Source organism: Bubalus bubalis, chromosome 20, assembly GCF_019923935.1.
Source record: "Bubalus bubalis isolate 160015118507 breed Murrah chromosome 20, NDDB_SH_1, whole genome shotgun sequence".
Taxonomy (NCBI): domain Eukaryota; kingdom Metazoa; phylum Chordata; class Mammalia; order Artiodactyla; family Bovidae; genus Bubalus; species Bubalus bubalis.
In genome coordinates this window covers 30,854,213-30,868,408 of record NC_059176.1, presented here as the reverse complement: position 1 = coordinate 30,868,408, position 14,196 = coordinate 30,854,213, and the positions used below count along the sequence as shown (strand labels likewise).

The 14,196-nt window shown below is 38.3% G+C and overlaps 1 long non-coding RNA gene across 1 annotated transcript in view; it reads right to left on the bottom strand.

Moving 5' to 3' along the window:
* The window catches only part of LOC112580859, a 97,881-nt gene that overhangs the window by 30,468 nt on the left and 53,217 nt on the right, over positions 1–14,196 (bottom strand). Inside the window, exon 2 of the long non-coding RNA XR_003105182.3 lies at positions 3,072–3,260. This is a non-coding gene — a long non-coding RNA (uncharacterized LOC112580859). The remainder of the gene's footprint in view (positions 1–3,071; positions 3,261–14,196) is intronic.

Genomic DNA, 14,196 nt, shown 5'->3' with positions numbered 1-14,196 from the left:
TATGAAAAGAAATTGTTTCAGTGACGGGAGAGAAAGCCCCAGTGAAGAAATCAGGAGGTGAAAACAAATATTCCTATACAACAATGAAAAATCTTTTAAGCATGAAGAAACTGTAATATATGTGGCACTTGTAGGTACAGTAAGATAAAACATCCAGGAGCCAGTAAATTTTTTCATGCTGTCAGAGTATTCAACGGTACATATGAGCTGTCGTACTTCAGTCATCAACATCCGAAGAAGCTTAGCATTTTAGAAAACAACCTCCTAACAGAAACAATTCAACTTCATCTTAACACGCATATGGATACTAACAGATTAAGTAAAATAGCAATTTTCAGTCTCTGTCAGTTTCTTTACTGTCTTTTTCTACATCCTTTTTGACCAGAGTCCTGTAGCCTATGTATCAACATCCTCTTTTTTCCTTTCTGCTCAGACAGGAAGAGGGTAAGGAGCTGGAGAAGCGAGGGAGAGCAAGAGGGAGAAGGAATCAGAAAAGCCAGGAAATACTAAAAGCAACAGGGTGGTATGGGTCTCAGAATTCCTTGTGATCAAGTTAGTTTCTGTTAGCAATGGGATTTACTATGGGTTTCTCTGGGGAGAAAGAAGCAGAAAATGGAAATCTTCAGAAAGTGTGTACACTCACCATGTACCCCAAACTATCCTTAATTTGTAGGACATTCTGGAACCACCACTCACATAGAACATTAATACAGATTTCATCTCTTGTGTAGAAAGTCAAAGAATCTACGAATTTATTAAATTAGAAAAAGAAAAACAAATATTGTGTATTAATGCATATATATAGACTCTAGAAAAATGGTACTGAGAACCTACCTGGAGGGCAGCTGTGGAGACACAGACACAGAGAACAGTCTTGTGGACAAGGGGAGGAAGGAGAGGGTGGGAAGAACAGAGAGTAGCATGGAAACATGTACATTACCATATGTAAAATAGATAGCTGGTGGGAATTTGCTATATGACTCAGGGAGCTCAAACTGGTGCTCTGTGACAACCTAGAGGGATGACATGGGGTGGGAGGTGGGCGAAAGTCTCAAGAGGGAGGAGGCATTTGTATCAGATCAGATCAGTCGCTCAGTCGTGTCCAACTCTTTGTGACCCCATGAATTGCAGCACGCCAGGCCTCCCTGTCCATCACCAACTCCCGGAGTTCACTGAGACTCACGTCCATCGAGTCAGTGATGCCATCCAGCCATCTCATCCTCTGTCGTCCCCTTCTCCTCCTGCCCCCAATCCCTCCCAGCATCAGGGTCTTTTCCAATGAATCAACTCTTCACATGAGGTGGCCAAAGTACTGGAGTTTCAGCTTCAGCATCATTCCTTCCAAAGAAATCCCAGGGCTGATCTCCTTCAGAATGGACTGGTTGGATCTCCTTGCAGTCCAAGGGACTCTCAAGAGTCTTCTCCAACACCACAGTTCAAAACCATCAATTCTTCGGCACTTAGCCTTCTTCACAGGCCAACTCTCACATCCATACATGACCACTGGAAAAACCATAGCCTTGACTAGACGAACTTTTGTTGGCAAAGTAATGTCTCTGCTTTTGAATATGCTATCTAGGTCGGTCATAACTTTCCTTCCAAGGAGTAAGCGTCTTTTAATTTCATGGCTGCAGTCACCATCTGCAGTGATTTTGGAGCCCAGAAAAATAAAGTCTGACACTGTTTCCACTGTTTCCCCATCTATTTCCCATGAAGTGATGGGACCGGATGCCATGATCTTCGTTTTCTGAATGTTGAGCTTTAAGCCAACTTTTTCACTCTCCACTTTCACTTTCATCAAGAGGCTTTTGAGTTCCTCTTCACTTTCTGCCATAAGGGTGGTGTCATCTGCATATCTGAGGTTATTGATATTTCTCCCGCCTATCTTGATCCCAGCTTGTGTTTCTTCCAGTCCAGCGTTTCTCATGATGTACTCTGCATAGAAGTTAAATAAACAGGGTGACAATATACAGCCTTGACGAACTCCTTTTCCTATTTGGAACCAGTCTGTTGTTCCATGTCCAGTTCTAACTGTTGCTTCCTGACCTGCATACAAATTTCTCAAGAGGCAGATCAGGTGGTCTGGTATTCCCATCTCTTGAAGAATTTTCCACGGTTTATTGTGATCCACACAGTCAAAGGCTTTACCTATGGCTAATTCATGTTGATGCATGGCAGAAACCAACACAATATTGTAAAGCAATTATCTTTCATTTTAAAATAAAATAGTTTTTTTTTTTAAATAAAGCTGAATCAGTTTGCCTATCCTAACCTCTTTCATACGCCTCCATACTCCCCTAATGAGTAAAGCAAATTCTGTTTTGTAATTCTAAATGTAAAACTAGGAATAATACCAGATTGGCTGAACTACATTTATTAATTCTATAATCCTTTATATTTTATAGAATTTTACATTATTAAATATAATGGTGTATACAGGTAAAGATGATTAATGCTTCAATATTTCACCAATTATATATTCTTTCTAAGATAAGGATTATCACACTTATTACTTACTTTTCATTGCAGTGACCTTTATAATACTAGCATTTAGGGATAAAGCACTCAGATAAGATTCCTCCATTGGAATCCCAATACCATTGTTTCAAAGTTAGAACCATATATAAACATATATTGTTATATAAAATATATATATTGAAAATCTAATATGTTTGATATATTTATCTCACACATTTGCTTCCCATGTGGTACAGTGATAAAGAATCTCCCTGCTCATGCTGGAGACACAAGTGATACAGGTTCAATCCCTGGGTTGGGAAGGTCCCATGGAATAGAAATGGCAACCCACTCCAGTATTCTTGCCTGGAAAACTCCACAGACAGAGGAACTTGGCAGGCTACAGTCAATGGGATCGCAAAGAATTGGACATGACTCAGCAACTGACCATGTTATATTCTCTCAGGGGACAGAGAATGATTAGAACATTTATATAATAAATCCATCACTGAAATATATGTACTATATGTCCCTGTGTATGAGACAAGCAAGATACACTTCTTATCTTCAAGGAGCATACAGTTTTTAGGGAAGACAAAAATTTAATTACTTACTATTCAAAATGTGATCTTAAGATCAGCACATGGGCATCATCTGGCAGCTTGTTAAAACTGTAGAATCTCAGACTGGACCTACTGAAGTGGAACATGCATTTTCACAGAATCCCCAGGTGATTTATATGTACTTCAGAGTTTGAGAAACACCATTTTTATTCGAACCTTAGAAGTTTACTGTCCTAAAACCTAGAAGAAACAAAGAGATGGAGAAATTAGAAGATAAGAAGGTAGCAAGATGGGGTGGGAAGATCTTGGTGCCTACACTGTGTTCTTCAAACAAGAGAGATCACCAGTCTGGCACCTTTTACTCGCATAAAAATAATTTTTAAGGAATATTTGTTTTTGAATATTTCTGGTTTACATATCATTTGGAAAAACAACCATATCACTCTTAACAATGTCAGCCAATCAGAAATATGACCATATAAATCCATATGAAAGGGAAGTTTTACTTTTTATTTGTCTATCCTATGGTTTGCAGAGGAATGAGTGACCACAGTAGCTTATAAGAAGAGCTTTGTCAGTTACTGCAATTCTTCACTTATGAGTTCAGGAAATTGTTACAAGTTTCTACCTCAAGATGTCAATCCAGATTACGCCAGTGGAACCAGTTCATATAAAGATGATCATTTTGAAACTGAGGCATTTAAAAATCATCTTCATGTTGTTTGCAAAGCTTCAAATAGTTACAGGAACTAAAAAGGTCACAGCAGTACTTGTTTCTATCAATACCTCGGCCGGTCTCCCTCTTCCCACAGCCTTCTCCATTGAGGCCACTGTGAACATGCTGACTGCAGCCAAGAGAATCACTGAATTAGCACATTCTCCACTTTGTCTCTATGTGTCTTTACATGTCTAACATGTTTACACATTACATGTGTGTTCTCTCTGCCACATGAAGGTCAAATAAGGGCTAACTTAGGAAATATTTTTTCTGATTATGACTGCATATATATATAAATAATATGTAAGAATCACATATAAAGGCTTACAGAAATGTGTAGCATATTAATTCATGATTCTACAGGTAATACATGGACACAAAAGTAAAAGCAAGGCTAGTACTTTTCAGGGCATATGGAGGCATTAAATTACTTTAAAATTATTCTTAATATTTATCATATTTATCTTGTGGTATATCTCAAAAAGCAAAGATCTTTGTGATATAATAGTTATTATCTGGATCCAAATTAGGAAAATAACAAATAGTTGCAAAGGAAAAAGCTTTATTTCTGGAACTTAATCTAGTTATTTTATTAATAATTATTTAATTAGGCATAAACATTTTTAGTTTTTGCATGTCTTTTTTATTCTTTATATATCAGTTTTCAGATTTGTTATAGTTATAATACAGTGTCATTGTTTATGTTTTATATCAGTTCAATTGAGATTTTCTTCCTAGGAGGAAAAAACTCAGGTCAAAATGCTTGGATACAAATTCTGACTTTAGAAATTAGAAAAAGTAAATAAGATTTTATATGCCCTATAAGAATATTTTACAAAAAAAAGGAATATCTTACAAAGGACTTAATGAGTTTTTCTTAATGAGTTTTACATGTCTCAAGTATTTCTAAATTAATCACCTTCTGAATTGCAATCTCATTACTAGGAACTTTTTGTAGTTTTATTCCAAACAGTAACTTTCATTATAAATAGGATTAGATTTATCCCAATTATCTAATAGCCTTCATAAATCCTCTTCTGCAACTGCCAGTGATGAATTTGTTATACTTAAAATCTTCCTATTTATATTTAGCTGGGAGCTGATGTTTGTTCAACTAGGGCCTATCCAGGAAAACATAATCCATTTCAATAGTTTACAAGGAAGGGAATTTAATGCAGGGAATTAATTGCACAGGTGATAGAATAGTGGAGAACATAACTGTTAACAATAGAAATAGAGTAACTTATAGACCAACACCATCAGGAATTCACTAACATTCTTTTGATTTTTCAAAATCAAAGAGGAGGAAACCAGAAGACTGGAGCCCAGAATGTGAGTGTCTCTGGCTGGATGATAGACTATGGTGGCCCTGGAGAGTGGCAGCTGAAGTCACAAAAGAGACAAGCTGCTACCAGTGAAACTGCTTAACATGGGGATATTCTAGCTGCCTCCCTCATCTGGCCCTCCATCTCTTATATTCACTTCCCACTCAAGAAGTCAGCTAGCAGGGGAGCCAAGAAAATCAGCCTTCTGGGGTCAGAAGGAGGAGGAATCGATCTGCTGGCAAACAGGCCTAGGACCTGCAAGATAATCTTCCAGGTTTTTGCAAACAAATGTAAAAGCTAAAGTTTTAAAAGCAATTTGTGACAGTGAAGATAGGAATGCACACACTGCCCTCCAGCTTAACCCTCCTGAGAAATTTAGCACCTGCATTTTTCACTCATCAAAGAGGGCAGAGAATAGCAAAAGAAATCATAGCAGAAGGAGAATTGCATTAATCAAAGCAATTTCTGGTAAAAGGAGACATGGAAATTTCCAAGCAAGTTAACAGAAAGAAGCTACACTCTTGAAATCACTGAATTGAAAACAAAGCTTCAGCTGATAACTATATGATTTGACAAAGATACTTCAAATTGCTCAGGAAAATCTCTTTCTTTACAGTAATGTTTCAGGCTATTTAAAACAGAATCTCAGTCGAGGAACTAAACAAAGATGCTAGGATTGGACACAGAAGACAGATGAATTTGGCTGTTAGCCATGTAAGAATAGAAGCCAAAATTATGCTGACTAAAAATGGAGCCAAGCGATGTCATATAGATTTGAAAACTGTGTTGTGCCAAGGAAGATGTTAATGTTTTTCAATTTTCAGGTTTAGTAAGGATCGTAAGTTGTTTGATTTCTTAATCTAGTTTATATATCCTAAATATCTCTGTAACTTTGCTAGCCACCTCCCTTCTTCTTTTTTTTTTTTTTCTTCATTTCTTGATCTGACAGTTTGGTCTAGATTCCAAACGTGAGCGTGGGTGGCATGTTCCAGAATTTTGGTTCATTTAGGTATATTCTATTGACTTGTGTTGCATGATTTATCAGATGCTATTAGCTCAATGAAGTAAAGATATTTAAAAATTCTTTATAGCTTTTGTTTAGAATACAGACTAAGTCAGTGATACCCTTGAAGGAGATACACTGGGACTTTAGTGGATGTGAGGGGCTTCCCTGGTCGCTCAGACAGTAAAGAATCTGCCTGCAATTCAGGAGGCCCATGTTTGATTCCTGGGTCAGGAAGATCCCCTGGAGAAGGGAATGGCTACCCACTCCAGTGTTCTTGCCTGGAGAATTCCATGGACAGAGGAGCCTGGTGGGCTACAGTCCATGGGTTGCAAAGAGTCAGAAACAACTGAAAGACTAACAGTTTCACTTTTTTTTTTTTTAAACTGGATGTAAAGGGCTCAAGGGATGTTTCCGACTTTCTCTTCTTGTGCCCTATAACTGAGATAAAGAACAAGGATCATCTTTGTTTAGTGTAAAGATACAGAGTTACTAGATCAAAGAAATATGTGGTGAAATCATTTGCAAGGATGGAATTTGTGAGCATATTTTTGAACATGTTCAAAAGTTCACTTGAGGCCTGTTAACATTTCCTAACATTTTAAATCTCTATGGTGATTATTATTACATTTGGTATCCTCAGATAAAAAATTAAGCTTAACTAGAGAAGAGATCTTCCATAAACTTTTTTAAGGTTGCCATTATTTTCTTTGTAAATCTTTGGATGATAGCTAAAATAATCAAAATCTTCCAGAAGATAAACCTCATAATGTTAAATGGCACTTGTATATTTGTACCAGTACTTTGTTCCAGAAAGGATTTCCAGAGAGTTGTAAAGGTGTATAAAATGGAAAATGCAGTTTTTTAGCACAAGCTAAAAAACTGCATGACAAAAATTAAGAAGGTGGGACTAGAAAAATATGTGTGTGGGTGTTTGTGAGTATGTACTGTGGTTTGTTTTTATTGTTGACAGGATACAAAACAACCCAAGCAGTAACACTAAATGTTCAAGTTATATAAGGTGGTGATAATGATAATAATATATGCCAATGTATTTTGTAAATATTGTATAATAATACACATGTGAGATATTATTATAATTTTCTCATTTGAGCCTAAAAACACTCAAAACAAAGAAAAACATATTTGACTCTACTATGTGTTTTCAATGGTTTTAAAAGTCAGAAAAATCTGTAACATTTTTAAAAATAGGACTTTAAATCTTATTTTCTTCTTCCCCAACTCCCAGTTGTTGATGTCACTTCCTTACTATATTATACTCTCAGAGAATTAAAAACACTTCTCAGTGAGTGGGTCCCCCAATCTAAGAACCTAGAATCTACCTCAAAGTCTTAAATTACCATCTGAACCATGTCTCCTAATCTCTGCTCCTTATCCACTGTCTGGCATATAAACTTCATCCATCTGCATCCCTGGATCCTTCACACAGTTTGCTTTTCCTTCTTTTGCTTCCAGATCTCAGAATATTGCTGCTAAGTTCTGCAGTCCTAGCTTCTTGTCTTATTCATCTTTTCTCTCATCCTGAACCTCATTTACACATCAGTGCTCCCAGTTCTCACTTGCGCAGCTTCCAGGTTCTTACTAAGTTCTACTTTGGGTCAGTTCTGCGAACACATCTTCAGCAAGCTCCTTGCATTGTGGTCACTCTCTTTTGCCCCACCTGGCTGACCTACTTTAATTTCTCCCTCACTTTTGCTCTCATCCCTCAAGGCCCTCTCAGGATTCTAATACATATTCCCTCTCATCTCCCTGTCATCACCTTCTAGTTAGGATATTTTATTCCAGTTCCTCTTCTTTCTCCTGTCATAGTTCTGCAAGAGTAACTTTCAAATTATGAGAGTAAGTAAAAGCATCTTAAAAAACAACCACTTTATTCATTCATCCATTTTTCTTTGCTCTGTGTATACAGATACTGCTTGGTAGAGTTCACAGTCCATCAGGGCAACAAATAAATTGTTATGATGTAGTAAGTTTTGTGATGGTCAGGTCAGATCAGATCAGATCAGTTGCTCAGTCGTGTCCGACTCCTTGTGACCCCATGAATCGCAGCTCGCCAGGCCTCCCTGTCCATCACCAACTCCCTGAGTTCACTCAAATTCACCTCCACTGAGTCAGTGATGCCATCCAGCCATCTCATCCTCTGTCGTCCCCTTCTCCTCCTGCCCCCAATCCCTCCCAGCATCAGAGTCTTTTCCAATGAGTCAACTCTTCCCATGAGGTGACAAAGTACTGGAGTTTCAGCTTTAGCATTATTCCTTCCAAAGAAATCCCAGGGCTGATCTCCTTCAGAATGGACTGGCTGGATCTCCTTGCAGTCCAAGGGACTCTCAAGAGTCTTCTCCAACACCACAGTTCAAAACCATCAATTCTTCAGCACTCAGCCTTCTTCACAGTCCAACTCCCACATCCATACATGACCACAGAAAAAACCATAGCCTTGACTAGACGAACCTTTGTTGGCAAAGTAATGTCTCTGCTTTTGAATATGCTATCTAGGTTGCTCATAACTTTCTTCCAAGGAGTAAGCATCTTTTAATTTCATGGCTGCAGTCACCATCTGCAGTGATTTTGGAGCCCAGAAAAATAAAGTCTGACACTGTTTCCACTTTCCCCATCTATTTCCCATGAAGTGGTGGGACCAGATGCCATGATCTTCGTTTTCTGAAAGTTGAGCTTCGAGCCAACTTTTTCACTATCCTCTTTCACTTTCATCAAGAGGCTTTTGAGTTCCTCTTCACTTTCTGCCATAAGGGTGGTGTCATCTGCATATCTGAGGTTATTGATATTTCTCCCAGCAATCTTGATCCCAGCTTGTGTTTCTTCTAGTCCAGCGTTTCTCATGATGTACTCTGCATAGAAGTTAAATAAACAGGGTGACAATATACAGCCTTGACGAACTCCTTTTCCTATTTGGAACCAGTCTGTCGTTCCATGTCCAGTTCTAACTGTTGCTTCCTGACCTGCATACGGATTTCTCAAGAGGCAGGTCAGGTGGTCTGGTATTCCCATCTCTTGAAGAATTTTCCACAGTTTCTTGTGATCCACACAGTCAAAGGCTTTGGCATAGACAAGAAAGCAGAAATAGATGTTTTTCTGGAACTCTATTGCTTTTTCCATGATCCAGCAGATGTTGGCAATTTGATCTCTGGTTCCTCTGCCTTTTCTAAAACCAGCTTGAACATCAGGAAGTTCACGGTTCACATATTGCTGAAGCCTGGCTTGGAGAATTTTGAGCATTACTTTACTAGCATGTGAGATGAGTGCAATTGTGCAGTAGTTTGAGCATTCTTTGGCATTGCCTTTCTTTGGGATTGGAATAAAACCTGACCTTTTCCAGTCCTGTGGCCACTGCTGAGTTTTCCAAATTTGCTGGCATATTGAGTGCAGCACTTTCACAGCATCATCTTCCAGGATTTGAAATAGCTCAATTGGAATTCCATCACCTCCACTAGCTTTGTTCATAGAATGCTTTCTAAGGCCCACTTGACTTCACATTCCAGGATGTCTGGCTCTAGGTCAGTGATCACACCATAGTGATTATCTGGGTCGTGAAGATCTTTTTTGTACAGTTCTTCTGTGTATTCTTGCCATCTCTTCTTAATATCTTCTACTGTTAGGTCCATACCATTTCTGTCCTTTATCGAGCTCATCTTTGCATGAAATGTTCCTTTGGTGCTCTTATTTTCTTGAAGAGATCTCTAGTCTTTCCCATTCTGTTGTTTTCCTCTATTTCTTTGCATTGATCACTGAGGAAGGCTTTCTTATCTCTTCTTGCTATTCTTTGGAACTCTGCATTCAGATGTTTATATCTTTCCCTTTCTCCTTTGCTTTTTGCTTTTCTTCTTTTCACAGCTATTTGTAAGGCCTCCCCAGACAGTCATTTTGCTTTTTTGCATTTCTTTTCCATGGGGATGGTCTTGATCCCTGTCTCTTGTACAATGTCATGAACCTCAGTCCATAGTTCATCAGGCACTCTATCTATCAGATCTAAGCCCTTAAATCTCTTTCTCACTTCTACTGTATAATCATAAGGGATTTGATTTAGGTCATACCTGACTGGTCTAGTGGTTTTCCCTACTTTCTTCAATTTAAGTCTGAATTTGGCAATAAGGAGTTCATGGTTTGAGCCACAGTCAGCTCCGGGTCTTTTGCTGACTGTATAGAGCTTCTCCATCTTTGGCTGCAAAGAATATAATCAATCTGATTTCGGTGTTGACCATCTGGTGATGTCCATGTATAGAGTCTTCTCTTGTGTTGTTGGAAGAGGGTGTTTGTTATGACCATTGCATTTTCTTGGCAACTCTATTAGTCTTTGCCCTGCTTCATTCCGTATTCCAAGGCCAAATTTGCCTGTTACTCCAGGTGTTTCTTGACTTCCTACTTTTGCATTCCAGTCCCCTATAATGAAAAGGACATCTTTTTTGGGTGTTAGTTCTAAAAGGTCTTGTAGGTCTTCATAGAACCGTTCAACTTCAGCATCTTCAGCATTACTGGTTGGGGCATAGACTGGGATTACTGTGATATTGAATGGTTTGTGATGGTACAATGTTTCAAATCCTTCAGGAGCCTAGAAGAATCTGGAGTGGTCAGGAGGAGAATAGTTATTTGGCCAGGAACATGTGACATTTCAACTAGGTATTGAAGGATAAACAGGAAAGCTAGGAAAAGGGCTTTAGAGGAGACAAAACAGCAAGGAAGGCTCAGAACATATGAAAACCTTGATATAGAGAAGGATGTCAAATACCTAGATGTGACATCTATGCTTAGGAGACAAGTGGTCAGAAATGGCACTGGTCATGAAGGTTGACCAGCCTCTTATAGAACCTGAGTACATCTGAATCTAAAACTCATGCTCTTAACTGCTCTACATTATTCTTCTAAGATGGCCTGTTAAACACCATCTATTATATAATAAATCCATAATCTAGTTCACAAGCTAGTTTACTCAAGGACTCTAAAGTCTGCATTACCAGATGTTATAATACAGGCTTTGCAAACTCATCTACAAAAAATAGACAACAACATAAATCAGTAATTAAATGATACTCTGCAATATGGTAGCTTCATGATGCATATGGAGCTTGTGAAATCCAGAGTTCTAGGCAAATTTAAATACGTTTGTATCTTCTCAAGTCTACTACAGATTGATGTCATGAGAAATACCAACCTAGCATTGTCTGATATCCTCCTTTACCAGAAATCTTGGAAACTCAGATCTTGGCTAACAGCTAATTTAAACTTTAAAAGTGGCCCAATCCATTGGGAATCAAACAGATCAGAGGTCCATACTTGGCTCTTCAGCACTCAGGCTTAACAAGCCCTGTTAGAAGACCGGAAACCTTTCTTTCTCTGAGCCTAACCAAAGAACTTAACTGGTAATTGAAATGTACTAAAAACAGCAGGGAAAAAAAAATAGCATGTTGTTTAAAATCCTTCAATGACTCTGACTTCTGACTGGCCTGAAATCTACTGTTTTTCATAGCCTGCAAGGCCACACATGATCTGACACCTTCCCAGATCTCAGGCTCCCTGTCAAGCCACCTTTCTCTTCACTTCGCACAGTCTACCCTCAACAACCTTCTAGGGTCTCAGAAGTGCTAATCTCCTCCCCCTCAGGTATTTGCACATTATTTTCTCAGCTTAGAATGTGTTTCCTTCTCTTATCAACTGATAAATTCTTATCCAAAATTTTCATCTCATTAAACGTCACCATCAGGCAATGACCTCCACAAGATGACATTAAGTCCCCTCTTAAACTTCTACCTCATGTCACTCTGTGCTTTTCCTTTAGAACTTCTCATTATTGCAATTAAATAGCTATTTGCATTTTGGTTTATTTAGTTTTCTCTCTGTCCCACTACTGTAAGTTCCATAATGATGCAGTCTGTCATCACCAAGCAGAGCACATTTTCACACAGTAGGTAATCGCTATTGGTTGAATAAAGAGAGCTTTGTCTATTCACAAATCCTATACCATATTTAGCACTTCCTATGAGATTTAAATAGGTTACCTATGCAATATGTTTGGCACAGTGCTAGGAATACAGCAGTTGCTCAATTAAAATGTGAGATATTCTTAGATACGTGTTTTCACTTCCATGATTAAAAACAGAAAAGTAAAAGAACACAAAAACAAAACTTATACTTTCTAATATGATTCTTCCATATGTCTTACACTGGACTTCCCAAAAAGCAGACCCAGATTTATGTGCCAGGTCATGACTTTGGAGTGAAATCCAAGATGCATGGTAATGTCAAGGAAAGGTAAGATAGGGAAGGGGAAAAGCCAATAAAGAGTTTTTTAAATTAGTGAATCACCACTGGGCTCAATCCTGCTGGAGATCATTTGAAAGGCTGTGTTAAATATAACCTCAGGGTTGCCCCACAAATGAGCAAGATAGTTGGCTTATTGATATACAAACTTCTGTCCCTCCTTAGTTGGAGATGCTCCTAAGAGCACCCCCTGCCACTAATAAATGTCAAAAGAAAATTCTGAAGCTTTTTTAAAAAAATTTTGTCCTGTTTTGTTTTGTGTGCATTATAATAAGTGTTTGCTTTTGCTAGCATTATCTGAAATTGGTACAATATTTTTGTAAGGAAATTTGGTAATATATAGCAAACAAACTCATACTCTTTGGCCCACATAAGTCTACCTCAAGATGCTTTTCCTAAGGCAAAAGTTATGAACATATACTAATATTTTTCTTACTTTACAGATATATTAACATTTTTAGAAATTTAGAAAACACTTGAAAATATGTAGAAAATGAAAGTTAGCAGCCTTGCTACAACAGATTATTTATACTATACATGAAACATTTATATATTAAAAAAGTAAAATTACATTACTTATGCTGGAATTTTATCTATATTTTCTGTAATGAACAAATTGCTCATGGTTTTAAAATGACTTCATAAGGCACATTTGTAATAATGGTATTATTCTAAAACACGCTGAAGCATATTTAAACAGAATGTAGCAATTTTCAAAAATTAAATAACAGTTTCCACAATGTTGTCTAGGCTAGATGCACAGTAAATATCCAATAAATGGGAAAAAATTTAATGGTAACTAAAAAAGGACAGAGTTAATGTCAAACCAAAATATTTATTTCCCAAATGAATAGCCCAGGTTAGTTGTGGATATTTCTGTTATAGTGTTGCTGGTGACAAGCATGCACCATAACACTTCATTGTCTTAACTGTGATTTACTTCCCTCTTACTGTCCATGGGGTCGCAAAGAGTCGTACATGACTGAGCGACTTCACTTTCACTTTCTCCTTCTTTATATGTCATTTTCGTGTCCCTTGCATACTCACTCTCAGCACAGGATCCAAAGACATCTATACTCATGTTATTTTATCTCATACCTTTAACTTTTTACATTTCCAGCCTCCACTCTTCTCATCCATCCTTATGTGGCTAATTCTCTACTTCTGCTCTGGTTCCCTTCCCTTTCTGTTTCTGCAGGAGCAAGGATGCTCTCCAATCAACATTTAAGAATGTTAAATGTCTTCTATCTAAAAATGAAACAAAACAAACCTCTCCTTGTATCCTAATTCTCTAAGGGGATTCCCAGGTTGTGCAGATGGTAAAGAATCTGCCTGCAATGCGGAAGACCTGGGTTTGATCCCTGGGTTGGGAAGATCCCCTGGAGGAGGGCATGGCCACCCACTCCAGTATTCTTGCCTGAAGAATCCCTGAATAGAAGAGCCTGGTGGGCTGCAGTCCATGGGGCTGCAGAGTCAGACACACCTGAGCAACTAAGCATACACATAACATAAGTGACCAATGGTGTTTCTGTGCACAACAGAATGTTTTGAAAGAGAGGCATCTTTCACTGTCTTCAGTCCTCATCTCTCCTTTACTCCTCAGCTCCCTGTAATCTATCTGCTCCGGTGACCTATTCTCAGCAAGGTCATTAGTGAAGTGAAAGTGAAATCGCTCAGTTGTGAATCGACTCTTTGAGATCCCATGGACTGTAGCCTACCAGGCTCCTCCCTCCATGGGATTCTCTAGGCAAGAGTACTGGAGTGGGGTGCCATTGCCTTCTCCAGGGGATCTTCCCAACTAAGGGATTGAACCCGGGTCTCCTGCATTCCAGGCAG